This window comes from Tympanuchus pallidicinctus, unplaced genomic scaffold (genome assembly GCF_026119805.1).
Source record: "Tympanuchus pallidicinctus isolate F22 unplaced genomic scaffold, pur_lepc_1.0 scaffold7, whole genome shotgun sequence".
NCBI classification, from domain to species: Eukaryota; Metazoa; Chordata; class Aves; order Galliformes; family Phasianidae; genus Tympanuchus; species Tympanuchus pallidicinctus.
Window position 1 is genome coordinate 12,084,923 of NW_026294791.1, and position 13,258 is coordinate 12,098,180.

The 13,258-nt window shown below is 35.2% G+C and overlaps 1 long non-coding RNA gene across 2 annotated transcripts in view; it reads left to right on the forward strand.

The window, feature by feature from the left end:
* Nucleotides 1-13,258, forward strand: part of LOC128072859 (uncharacterized) — a 75,712-nt gene that overhangs the window by 10,943 nt on the left and 51,511 nt on the right. The window contains exon 1 of one of the 2 annotated variants that reach the window (XR_008202469.1): nucleotides 10,908-10,976. The exons of the other annotated variant lie outside the window; for it this stretch is intronic. This is a non-coding gene — a long non-coding RNA (uncharacterized LOC128072859). Of the gene's footprint in view, nucleotides 1-10,907; nucleotides 10,977-13,258 lie in introns of those variants that run through there. 2 annotated transcript variants of the gene reach the window in all.

Sequence of the window (13,258 nt, forward strand, 5' to 3'; positions counted from 1 at the left end):
ATTAAGAAATGCTTCAAAGAACATTTTTAGGTTTTGTCCCAGCTTAAAACTTAAAAGTTTTTTTTAAAAACTTTTTAAATATTGAAGATCTCTGTGTATCAGAGTTTACAGCTTTGTGATTAGAAACACTATTGCCATTCAGATCAGTAGCAGCAGAATTGTTATACCTGAGGAAAAGCAATTGTGGTCCGCTTGAGCTTTTTGTATGCCTAAACATAATCAACATGTAGTATCCATTGGGTCCATAGTCTTCAATTAAAAAAAAAAAAAAAGGTAAGCATTTCTCTAGAATTTATTTATTTATTTATTTATTTATTTATTTAGAGCCTTTAGTATTTTTCAGTGGTACGGCCCATGGCTATGGCATCTTACCACAGGCACTTCCCAGTGCTATTAGTCAAACAGTGCAATTTTAATATACGTACAAAAGTAAAAGTATTGAGTTTTTGGTTTGTTTGTTTCTTTGAGGGGTTTGAGTGCGGGGGGGGGGGGGGGGGGGGGGGTTGTTTGTTTGTTTGTTTGTTTGTTTGTTTAAATAAGGCAGGTGGTAAAGACCGAGCACTAACTGATTAATAAGTTTGTTCAAGCAAGCCTTCATTCAGCCATCAGGAATAATTGCTCTGTCTGTTTGATAAATATCCATGCTAAACACAATGTCCTATGTAAACACAGTGTCCTGTATGAACACAATGTCCTATATGAAATACTAATTGTTTTAATGGGCAATTCTTCATAATCTTTAACAGGTATAAATTGATCTCCTGAACTCAGATGTCAAAGCATTGTCCAAGTATTGCTAAGAATCCAACTTTAAGCACATTACAGTTCAAAAGAAGAAAATTTCTAATTTACTCCAGGGATAGAATTTATTAGGCATAGTAGTGAGGACTCTAGAAACACCAGCAAGTCAAGAATATTATTTTTCTATAAAGCAGATAATATAGTAATCAATCTAGGCAGCCACTGTATGTCTTCCAACACTTGGGATTTTAATAAAAGTAATCATCAGGATTTAGACTTTCAGACCTTTACATCCTGGACCATTAAAAACAATGATACATGATTTTAATCTGTTTGGTGTAAACTGATTGATTTCTTGCTTGTAAATTTCAGAGTCTTCAGATAGATCAATTTTCACATTTACCATATACAATTATTTTCTGTTTCCCTCTTTTTTAAAAGGCATGGATCATTTGGATCTCCCTTTTTTTAACTGACAATTTTCTGGCAGCTCATAGGAAACAAAAAATAAAGCCTGAAGAAAAATGGAGGCATTTTCCATTAAGGGTTTAGCACAAGTGTCCTCTGAGTGCAAAGGGTTATGCATGCCTCCTTTATCAGGTGGTGCATTAACAACCCTATGTTTTATGCATTATATTCATAATGTTCCATGTGATTACAAACCTGAGAATAGATAGCTAACTGAAGTTTGCCCAAAAACGAAGAGAAAGGCATATGCTCCTGAGCAAAAGGACTCAGACCCATACCTTCTGTGAGATGTGGGGAAGTCATTCTTCTGAAAACTGAGTAGTCGAGAGGTCTAATGTGATAATGAAGGCTCACAATTCTAGCAAGTTTCCTTAGAATTGTAATTCAGAAACGTGAGCTGTGAAAAAAGGGCAATCTGTGCCAGATACTGATTAAATCTAAGTCGTCTATCCAAAGCAGTCCCTGGTTGCTTGTAAAATGCTCCATGTAATTACAGTAACTACACATTTTAAAGCAATTTACACATTAGCCTTTATCTTGGGTCTCTATTTGTGGGTGCATTTCTTCTTTGGAATCAATATCCTTAAAATATATGTTAAAAACTATATGAATTTGTAGCCATATAGACTCTAAAAAATTCCATCTCTACTATTATCCTCATGAATTCCTCTTGCCTTTTGGAGAAGCTTAGCTATAATCAAATATCACACTCTGGATGTTTAGCTAGCATTGTTCAGTGATCCCAGCGGTATTTCACAACCATATTTAAAACTGTTAAGGAGTTAGGAGTTGATGTAAAATCAAACCAAGATATATTAAAATGCCACCAGGATAAAATAATATTAAGGGCTAAACTTTGTCCTTTGTATGTTACACAGGTGCAAATGTCAAACTTGGCAAATCCTTTCAAAACTTTGTGAAGCATAATCTTTCAAATCTTTTCTAGTCTAGATTTTCCTAGTGCAGGAGTCATGCATGTAGTTACAGGATGAACAATGGCCAGATAAAAGGGGTCTGGCTCACTGTAGTGATATTCTAGTTTTACACAAGTGGCTGCAAAGTTTTCAGGGAAACTGAACATGCTATTTCATTAAAGTTTTACTGGCTAAAAACAGAATAATTGTAAGGAATGAATCAAACTCCTCATATTCAGTAAAACTGTTCCCATTAGAGTCGCACAGTGCAGCTGCAGGTAGCTTTAAGCATTTTTGTTGTTTTATTCTGTTTGTTCAAGGTGCTTTTCTTTATTGCCACACAGTAAAGCTCCCTGGTTATTCTGCATCTCATTCTTACCAAGGCTATTATCCTAACTGAGGCTAATAATATGAAGCATATTCGTGTTTGTTTAGGAAAACAAGGGTTACTAATGATAATCCAAAAAGTTGTTCTACAAAGGATAATCAGAGATGCTGTTTTCCAAAACAGTCACATATAGGAAAAAGGGAAAAGAACTTGTAACTCTTGTGATTGATCCTCTGTCAAGTCATGATGGCTGTCACCAGTAGTTATATACAGTAGTTAGTTTCTTCAACAAAGCAGTAAGCATTGATGCATTTTAAGCTAAATAACTTAGGCTTCCACTATAATATTCCCTTTCTTATCTCTCCCATACTTCATTCTCTAACATTAAAAGAGACAAATTTGCAACTGAAAAGAGCAAATGGCATATACAATATCCTCATGAAGTGCATGTTACTGTACTTTAATATTAGTGCCCCTTACATATTGCCACTAGATTTATTATTCTTAGCTATTGTTTCTGGCTAAGAATCTGGTTCTGCATACTCTACTTTGTGACGAAGAAGAACATGTGTAACATCAAATATTTTTTTTACGTTTGAGTCTCAGGAATTTTCATAACTAGGTTTATAAACCCTGTAATTCCAAGCACTTATTCCACTTGACCTGTGTGAGGTAAGAAATGAATCAACTTTTAAACATTACATATAGGCAAAACTGTATATTTAAGAAATCATGAAATCATGAAAAAGAGGATGATTTTTAAACAGATTTTAAATGAAATGCTTGAATATGATTCTGTTTGAAGAATTTGAATCCTCTCTTGCACCATCAGTCATCATCTGTTCAGCAGTCTGTGGTCAAGGATGGTCAGGGCTCTTTGTCTTCATCTATCCAGGAAATTCCATTCCCTGTCTTTGAAAGTGTTCAGTGGATAAACTCATGCATAGCTCTTAGATATTCCATGCACCTCTCTAAAGAATGGCAGAGATAAGTTGTTGGATTTTCCAGGAATCTTTGCATGTGTAATTTATTACCAAGTAATTTATTACCTATCATTTTTAAAGGGTTTTGTTCTTAGGTTTTTTTTTCACAGACGTTTGTCAGTTAAGCTGGTAGATGTCCTGCTTCTTATCATATTAAGTTACATAAAGGTAAATTAAGGTACATTAAGGTACATTAAGGTAAATAAAATTTGAGGTAAGTATTCACTTTTTGTCACTGAATTAACAGTTTGTCCATGATCAACTGGCTGTCAGCTATCTGTTGACTTTTGCTACAGATTCTTCACTGAGTGTCTATCTTTATAAAATCCTCTCAAGTAGCCTCAAGCTACATTTTAGTTTGACTTGCATAAAAGGTAGTGCTCGACCTGCTTTGACTTTGTGGAAAAGCATTCCTGACCAAGCAGTGGAAACTGGCTCTTCCCACAGTGGTCTGTTGCCTCCTTTTGCCAGAATTTTCCATCCTCCCATCTCTGCTTATGGAGGAGTTTATGGTACACATTTTTTTGCATTGCGAACAAAACGATCTGGGAAAGCCTAATGGAATGTCAAAGGTGACTATGAGCTAACTCAGCTCATTTGATTTGAAATGAGTTGAAAACTCAATGAGTTGAAATACTCCAATGACCTCCTTCCTTTGTCAGAGCTCTGGTATAGTAGCCTCGTGTGATGGAAAACAGCATCAACCAATTCACAGAGATCTTGAAGAAGACTTTTATCTGTATCCTGTAAAGCAAGTTCATAAGTCACATTACCTTCTCTACAGCCTTTACAGAAAAACCTATATCAACTGTAAATGAGGAGCTGACTTTTAAGGGAAGCCAAGCAACCAGCAATGAATTACAAGTAGGCAATGTAGGGTTTTTTTGAAGCTGTAACCATAGCCTCTATTGGTCATTTCAATTACTGAATGTCTAGGGGCAAAATGTCCAGGCCAAATTTAGCAAAGTCTCTAACAGCAGTAGTAAAATGCTGTCTCTGGCAAATTCTCTCTTCTCCAGACTGGTTCATTTGTAAAAATTACTGTCTAGGTGGTAGACTCTTCTGTTATCTTTAGCAAAGAGACTTCTGGAAGTGAAAGTCCCTTTCAAATAACTATTATGACTCCCAGTTTTTAACCCATCTTCCTCCATATAAATAACATATGGAAAGCTAAAGAACCTAAAATGCCTATAGAAATACTACAAAACAATCTCAGGCAACTGATGCCTCCATTATTTAATGCATTAGTAAGTCAGCTGATTCATCTCTGCTACTCTTTTGTCCTCTAATATAATGTTTGAATCAGGAATTGTTAAAGTTCTCATTAGTTTTGTTGTGGGGTTTCATAATGAATTCTTTTTTGCAAGCTGGAGACTCTTTTGATTTTTGCTTGCATATTCATAGAAGAACTATGTCATAAACAAAGTCTAAATCTGGTACTCCTCTCTTGCTAAGCCACTCTAAGACTGGGTTGTATCCTTCTACACTTTGCCCCATAAAGAAAACAATGTCAATGCCAAGTATGGAAGGTGAAGAAAGTTGCTATTTAAAGAACAATTTTCTGGCACATGCAGCAGCGTTGGAGATACATGATAAACAAAAAGATTTTACTTTTCTTCCATAGTGCAAAATTCTGCCTTTGACTATCCCCAAAGAAATGACAGTACACTGCTCTGTGCAAGATGTTCAGTACAAGCCAGCTAAACAGTAGAAAAATAGCTCTATTTACATATATAAATAAGATATGCGTGTATTTTCAGTCTTTTTTTAAGTCCACTCTCTGTCTCTAACACAAATACCGACATGAATCAATGAGATTTATCCTGTCAACATGAAAAGACAAGCATCTATTGATAGATAATACACATGAATACACTGGTCAAGGAAAAGAATCAGGCTTACCTGATTTGTTTCATTCAGCGGCAAGTGTATTTGCTTAGTACAGCAAAAAAATTCTGTGTCTCCTAATGATGTGGAACTGCATTCTTTATCTCTCCCGTTGCTAGCTTGCTTTTAAGGCAGAACTGGAGATATCTATCACAGCTAAATAGGTATTTTGTAAATTGTACCTAAATGTCTTTAAGAAAACTTCCAAGCCCCGTGTTGTATAACTATTGCCTGAGATATTATCTAGCTTGGCTGGAAAAACAACTTAATGCTACATTCTTCTCACCAATCAGCAAAACAGAATTTTGTTTTTAAGCTATTCTCAGATAACAGGCCAGTATTAAAGCTAGAATTTTGACTTCCATTTGTCATTTGCTTTTACACTACATGGGCCTTTATAGGGTACTCACAGAAATGTCAACAATAATGCACAAAATCAGTATCTTGTGACATAATTGATTAGCTGATCAGAGTTTCCTATTCTATTTCTTTAATACATTTTTTCTAAGAATAATGGTTATATTTATGGAAATATAATAATTTTCCATGCTAAAGTAAAATGATATTTGACATTAACAAAAGGTCAGGTGTCATACTGTAAACCACAATGAGTATTGCTTGTAAAGATTATTGAATTAAATGGTACATATATTTGACAAAGTATAGAATTCAAATAACTGCCGAAGTAGCAGTGCCCTTTTATGTGCCATGGATTTATTGACATTTGCTAACTGTAAAAATGTAAAACACTTTGCACATAATAGGCATTATCTCTTTTTTCTTTTTTTTTTTTTTAAATTCTAACTGGGGAACACATCTTTTTTCATTCCTTCTCCTTTTGCACACACATTTAGACAGATATCTGTTTGTACACCCAACTATTTTGGTGGCTCTTGCAGGCAAATATGTTCACTTTTTGAAGAGATTTTCACACTGTGCATGGTTTAAACTGCACTTTTTTCTTTTTTTTTTTTTTTAAAAAAAAAAAGCAGACTTGATCCAAGGCCTTTCAGAGCAACAAGGTAACATGAGTGTGAGGATAGCATCATAGCTTCTCTATGGTATTTGCTTACACCACAGATCTATCAAAGTTCAGTTTGACTGACTGTTCTTAACTGAAGTGCCAGACATTTTAAGGGTCAGAAGCATTGTCAGAATTATGCCACAGCTTGTCTGGATGAAACACCAGTTCTTCAAGAATTGCCAGTGTGTCATTTCAGCTCTCAGGGCAGATTAGCTAAAAAGGAATTTTAGCACTGATACGATTGTAAACTATTATTATTCAAACATAGCACCTTTTGTCTGTGCTTAGTTAATAAAAATAGAAAAGCTATAGAGAAGAAGGCTAGTTCTGTTGAACAAACATGTCCTGCACTACTATAAAACCCATACAGAGATGAACTATTTATTAACCAAATGAGTTGTTTCACTTTAAAGGGACATTACCACATTCACTTCAATCTGTACTTTCAAACAACTTTCTCCACTAACACCAGATTAGTTTATTATAAAGGAAATGTTTTGTTTCATTTTGTTTCTTTTCTTTTTTTAATTTGCAGCATATCTTGCATTATATGACCCAGCCTTGCCAAAATCTCAGACTGGTCAGTTCCATGTTCAATGTTGAAGGGATATTTTGATCTAATAATCTATCTTTTTAATAGTTTTGTATATTAAAATGTGAATTCAACAGAAGAAAGCAGCTGACATATTTTCATTGCTCATCATCCATTTGTCATCAGTAAGGGTGCTATTCAAGGTACATTTAAATCCTCCTTTGTTTATCCTTTCTGGACCTTTCAAGTTTCCAACTGGTGAGACCAGCTCACTAGTTCTGCTAACTCAGGGCTGTTTCTTTGTGTTTCTTTCTTCAAACTCACATCAGCTATTACACTCAAGAACTGAAGTCTTAATTATAAAGCAGCAGTTAAAATTGAAACAATATGTGTTGCTTTTCTACAGAATGAGTTTTTAAAAAACCTCATAACCTGCATGCAGTGTAGTATCTAATAGGTTTATTGTGCAGAGTACTTCAGGTTTTGATGTGGGAATTGCCATGATGGATAGATAGAAACCTCGTTTTCAATGAACAGAGGCAAAAAAAATAGTCATATATAATTCAACGTCAGCACTCAATTTTCAAACATGGGTGCTTTAACAGTACTGCCAAATCTTGCATTCGGTCTATTAAATCAGCACTTAGGCAAATAAAACAGCCATTTGAGTGACAATTTCAACATACTAATGAGGTATTCAGATGTCAGCAATTGAAAAATACACGTTGGCTTTTTGAATTTAAGCCAAGGTTGGTTCCGGGCTATATTAAGAAGGCTTAAGACTTTATAGAAGGATCAAAACCACTTTTGAAGTTATCTCAATTTTTCTGGGACAGAGGCATATTGGATCAGATTTCTTTGTGAAGTTTTCTCTGTTTACCTATATTCCATTGGTTTTTGATGTAAAACGTTCTTTTGTCACTTTATTTGGAGATGAAAAGTCAGCCTTATGCTTTACTTTTTTAGAAAAGAAATAATTGGAAATTTTATCTTTAATTATGACTGTAACTTACGAGAATAAACCAAAGTATGGTGCCATTCTTGTTATAAAACAGTACTAGCGTGCTGTCTACAAACCTTCATTCTTACTAGAAGCTCACAATCCTAAACTCTTTCTAAACAGATTGGAAAAATTCCTGCACTAGATCTAAGTGCAAGATAATACAAATAGTGCAAAACAGAAGACATGACAAAAAATTCACCAATATAATAAGCAGTATTCTTTGTGAAGCATAAGCCTTATCATTCACAGGTTCATCAGAGCAAAGAGGTTTTAAGGAGGAATTTGAAGTGGAACAATGATGTGATATTTAACACACAAATTAGCTCTGATATTAATGGGCATGATCTCTGCCTATTCTGATAATGTAATCTATTTTAGCTTATTTGCTAGCTCCTTGAAATTGCTAGGTACCCATTTACTGGATTAATTAATTAAACATATTTAAATTATGCATTAGTCATGGCTTTAGAAAGTTAGAGTAAATAACATAGGCTTTATTAATTTTCCCTCTCCTGTAATTCTCCTATTCCCAGTCTCTAATTTTCATTAATTTTACTTTCTTTTTTTTTCTTCCTTCTAATTTTTTGTTAATTTTTTAAAAATACTATGGTTGTGTCACACTGGCTGAGAAAGGAGCAAGTGTCCTGCCTCTGGAGAGACACCAGAACTGATCCATGGAACAACTGAGCACAGGGTTGCCCTTAGGGATGGAGTACACCCAGTTTTCCCTATGGCAAGTTGTCAAAGTTGGAGGCTTAATTAAAGCAAATTTTTCTAATGCAAAATATTTTCCACCACTTTTGTATCTTCTGAATTGTTCTGCATTCATACAGGAGACAGAGAAATGTAAATGTCAAACATTCACTTCTGTTTAAATGGGCTCATTATACCACAACATGTTGAGATTTTTTTCCCTACCGGCCGGTTCTTTTCACTGTCGTATCCTGTAAGCACTTTCCTTGCACCTGCCTGAGGAAACTAATCCTCTATTAAAACATGTTCAAACTGAGTGAAGGCAGAAATAGCAGTCATTTCACTCAAAGAAAATGAATCAAAACCTTGTAAAAATAAATAAATCAGAGTAGCTTTGGTGAAGACATTTGGCTGTTTGGTCTGTACTTGGAGCTTTGTTACCTCACTATTTTCCATCTGGAGAGCAGGCTTTGCCCTTAGGGCATGGGCCTATTTTGAACACAGTGTGAAGAAAACTCCCCAGATGTAGGTTCTCAGCAGTGTCATGGGCATGCATGCCATACAGATATCACCAGTCTGGGGCACAATCTTTCTTCACAAGTGATCACCCCAGAGACTCACCATAGTCTCATTTTCTTCTCCAGGAACATGGTTATTGACTTAGATGGGACCATAATTATGAATACTAATATGAATCATGTCTGCTAACTCTTCCCACTTTGGTTCACTGTTAGTCTCCACAGGGAGCTGTGGGAACGTTGCAGAGGAAAGCGATGTCACTGACCAGTCTGTTGAGGAAAGAATCTGCCTTTACCAGATAACAAAGAACTACAGTCTGACAGGGTAAAGGAAGAGGGAAAATCTGTTCTGACATGGTAGATCAGCAGGCTAAATTCTGTGTGCCTGAACTGCACAATCTAAGAGCACAGATCCCATGGAGCAGCCTTCATCAGTATAAAGTATTGGACTAAGAGCAGTGTACAATGACCATATTAAACTAGAAAAGTACTCACTGCAACCGCTGCATATGAAGCCATGTAGGTAATTTATGATACGAGATCAAACTTCTCTTGAACCAAACCCACATATGCTAATGACACTGGTATAAAATCATGGATAAACACTGAAATGTTTAATCTGAAGGCAGTAAAATTATATGACTAAATGTGTCTGTTCATTCTAGTTGCAATGAATTTTCAACTTTTTTTTTTTTTAATATCTTTCTAAGGTGGATCTATGGATGGATTCTGTTGACATCTGATATCAGAATATGTTTTATAAACAAAAAAGTCACTGGAAAATTCAATGCTGACAATGTTCTCTCCTATTTGTATAGCTTTTGTTCTTATTCAGTTGGCAACATCATCTCGAGAGATGTTTCATATTTCATGTTTGACTAAGAAATTTGAAATCCCTCTATGACAGAACTGATTGAAGAATTGTAGGGATTGGAAGGGATCTCTAGAGATCATCAAGTCCAGCTTCCAACATATACATCACATTACAAGCATATCCACCACAAAACTGCACACTGAAGTGAATATGTGATATGTTATTTTATATTGGTCTTAACTACCTCGATATACACAACCTGATATATGCTGAAAAGATTCCTTTCATAATGCTTCCAAAATACAATTAGTGCTAGCACGTTTCTGAAGTAGTGATTGCATGGAGCAGTTGGGAACTGATTGTGATTCTGATTATAGATTCCCACAAATGAGTAAAAATGATAAGAACCCGTTTATATTGCTTCACAAGTTTAAGTAGACAAAGAAATTGTACCATACCAGTCATTTCACATTTTGAGCAGATGAGTATTGGTATGGCAGACTTTTCCTCTTTTCCTATTAGCATGTGTTTGGGCATCTGAACTTTGTTCTGATACAGAACAGCATAAAAAATGATACTCCAGCAATGAGAAGAAAATGGCAAGTTCAACAGACTGCTAAATCATAAGGCCTGCAGAGGTTCAAGAGGGATAGCTTATATACCAACTTGTGCTAATGGCTGTACTTTAAGACAAACAGTCTCTAGCATTTAGAGACTATTTTGAGATCTCATGCCTACACAGTAGTATAATTCAAACTATGAAGCACTGTTGTACTAGTAGAGGAAAACATTACATATCTGTAACAGAAGAAGTTTTTAAGATCTTGGAAAAAATGCATTACTAACTGTATGGGAACTATTAGGCCGCAGCTTGACTCAGTAATTAAGCACCTGGTGATAGTCAGCCCCAGGAGCACAGGTGGAAGCAATTCACCTGTGCTACCAGAAGGGGTACGTCCTGGCTCCACCTCTCCCTAAGCTTGTTTAAGGGCTGGGAGCTGTAAGGGAAGTATATCTACTTGGTGGTTGCCTGCTTTGGAGTGGTTGGTAAATCCTAATTCTTGGGAAGGGGTAAGCGATTCTTTATTACTGGATTGTGACTGCTACCTTTCTGCCTATCCTTACATTAACATTGATGAGTTGTTATTGTTTTATGGTGTTTTTTCACAAAATTAAATATTTATTTCAAATGCCACATTTATACAAAGAACATACACCCATAAGTAATTTAACTTGAAGGTTTCGGAAAGTATATCTGGGTACAGTATTTGTGGCAACTTAGCAAATTACCTTAACTAAAAATATTCTAGTTGTTTTCTATGGCTCTTACTTAAAACATTCTCTATTATTTTGTTGTTGTTGTTTTTAATCTATTTAAATGCTATGCTATTCATTCTTGAATCTCTACACTCCATGAAATCTCAACACAATGATCTAGTTTGTGATGAAATTCCACTGACTTCAGTAGAGCTAACCCTGAGGTGAATAAAACATGATATCTTATTGTTCTGGTCACCTTGTATGGAAGCCTTTTTCATTTATAAAATAACATGGTATAATATATTCTTGTTATCAGTCTTGCCTTTAATAACAGTTGTAAATAAGCAAAGCTCATATGATGGTCCTATTACCTACTTATTAGCTTCAGATACCATGATGAATTGTACAACATACTGAGAGATATGCGCTTCAGGGGACCGGCATCTGATATATATATATACATGTAGCTCATCTTAACAGTAATGAAAAACTTAAATAGCATATCTTGTTTAAACATCTTGCATGCAACATGGATAAATGAAAGACCTTTTACTATTTATTCAAAAGTGCACAGGATAGAAATATGCACTCTCATGTCCAGGCATGAGAGGAATATATAGGTTATAAGCTACGTGGCGAGAGAAGTCACAGATTCTTTCCAATTCATTCCATTTTGAAGGCCTGTAAATCACAGATGTCCTACTGTAGCCAATTTGAGAGACTACAGGGATACAAAAGACTTCTGCTGATACTGTCTTCAGGGATAAACGTAAAGCTTGTTCTCAGCCAGGTGATCTGTTACTGTAATGCAGTTCTTTTTCTGTACTCTATGTGTACAGCCTTTCTCAGTTTCTCTGTTCCAGCCCAGAATTCTCCTTTATGCTCCCTTGAAATCCAGGTCTTTGACTCAGATCTCTCAAAGTCTATTTGGCTGAGGAATATCCTTGCTTCCTGCTGCTCAATACCCTGAGCAGGGCCCTAATTTGCTGCTTGAGTTAACTTCATCCAGGCCATTGGGCTCTTCTAAATCCCATCACAGGGACTTTATGATATTCTTAGTTTTATTTTATTCTGAAAACCTCAGTGCCTGAGGTTATCAGATTATGGGAGTTTCATTTCTCAGTGAAAACACAAACCTCAGAAGCTACAAACACAAGAAATAAATAAGAATCTAAATTTTAGTTCTTGAAGGGGTTTTAATCTCATTATTTCTGGGACAAGCCCTTGATTCTTCCAGAAGCACAAATCGGGATTGTTAAATGCTTAGCTAATCTGTGTGACTCTGCTATGAAAAATATTTTATCAAGAAAATTAATTATTTCATTTCAAACTCATTATTCCATGTATTTCAAGGAAAAATGTTAGTGCTTTTCATGATACCGTATCTGCCATTTTCTGTTTTGTCATGTCTAGTATCATAAGCACAGTACTGTTGAAGTCAACTGCACAACTCATAAATTCTGTCTACCTAATGATATCTAGTAGTTTGTAATCTCTAAAAACTGTAGGTTTAACTGACAAATCTAAGGATAGCATTCCTCTCCAAGAGAACACACAGAGTGACAAAAATATTTGAAATTATCTCAGAGCAAATGCCAAAAGGAGGAGAGGTACTACAATGGAATTTCTTCAGAATTGTTAATTTCATAAAAATGCTGAAGAAATTAGAATAGAGTTTGAAATGAGGATGCAGCCAAACTTCTCTAGTGTAATACTCAGACATAGTAAACAATTACATAATCTCCCCATCTGAACAGAAATGATAATTAAAGTAATGCATCGGTGTGCGTCATTGATTTATGAATTTGTTTAATGATTCCTGTTAGAACACCAGAAGCTGTTTTGCATTCACTGAATTTAAGAGACAATATATAGTTACATGACCTTCTTCTAAAGAGGAGAATAATATTGGGCTATTTAAAGAAATCATAAAAGAAGTGTTGTTTTAATATATTTTACAGCAATTTAAAAATAACATTCCAAAACCATTAATTGTGTTTGTACACAAAGTTGTTCTATTCTTTCACTCTACCATTACAAAAATAGAGGAATCTGCATAGTCAGTGCCTGCATTTTGCACTAGAAATATATTG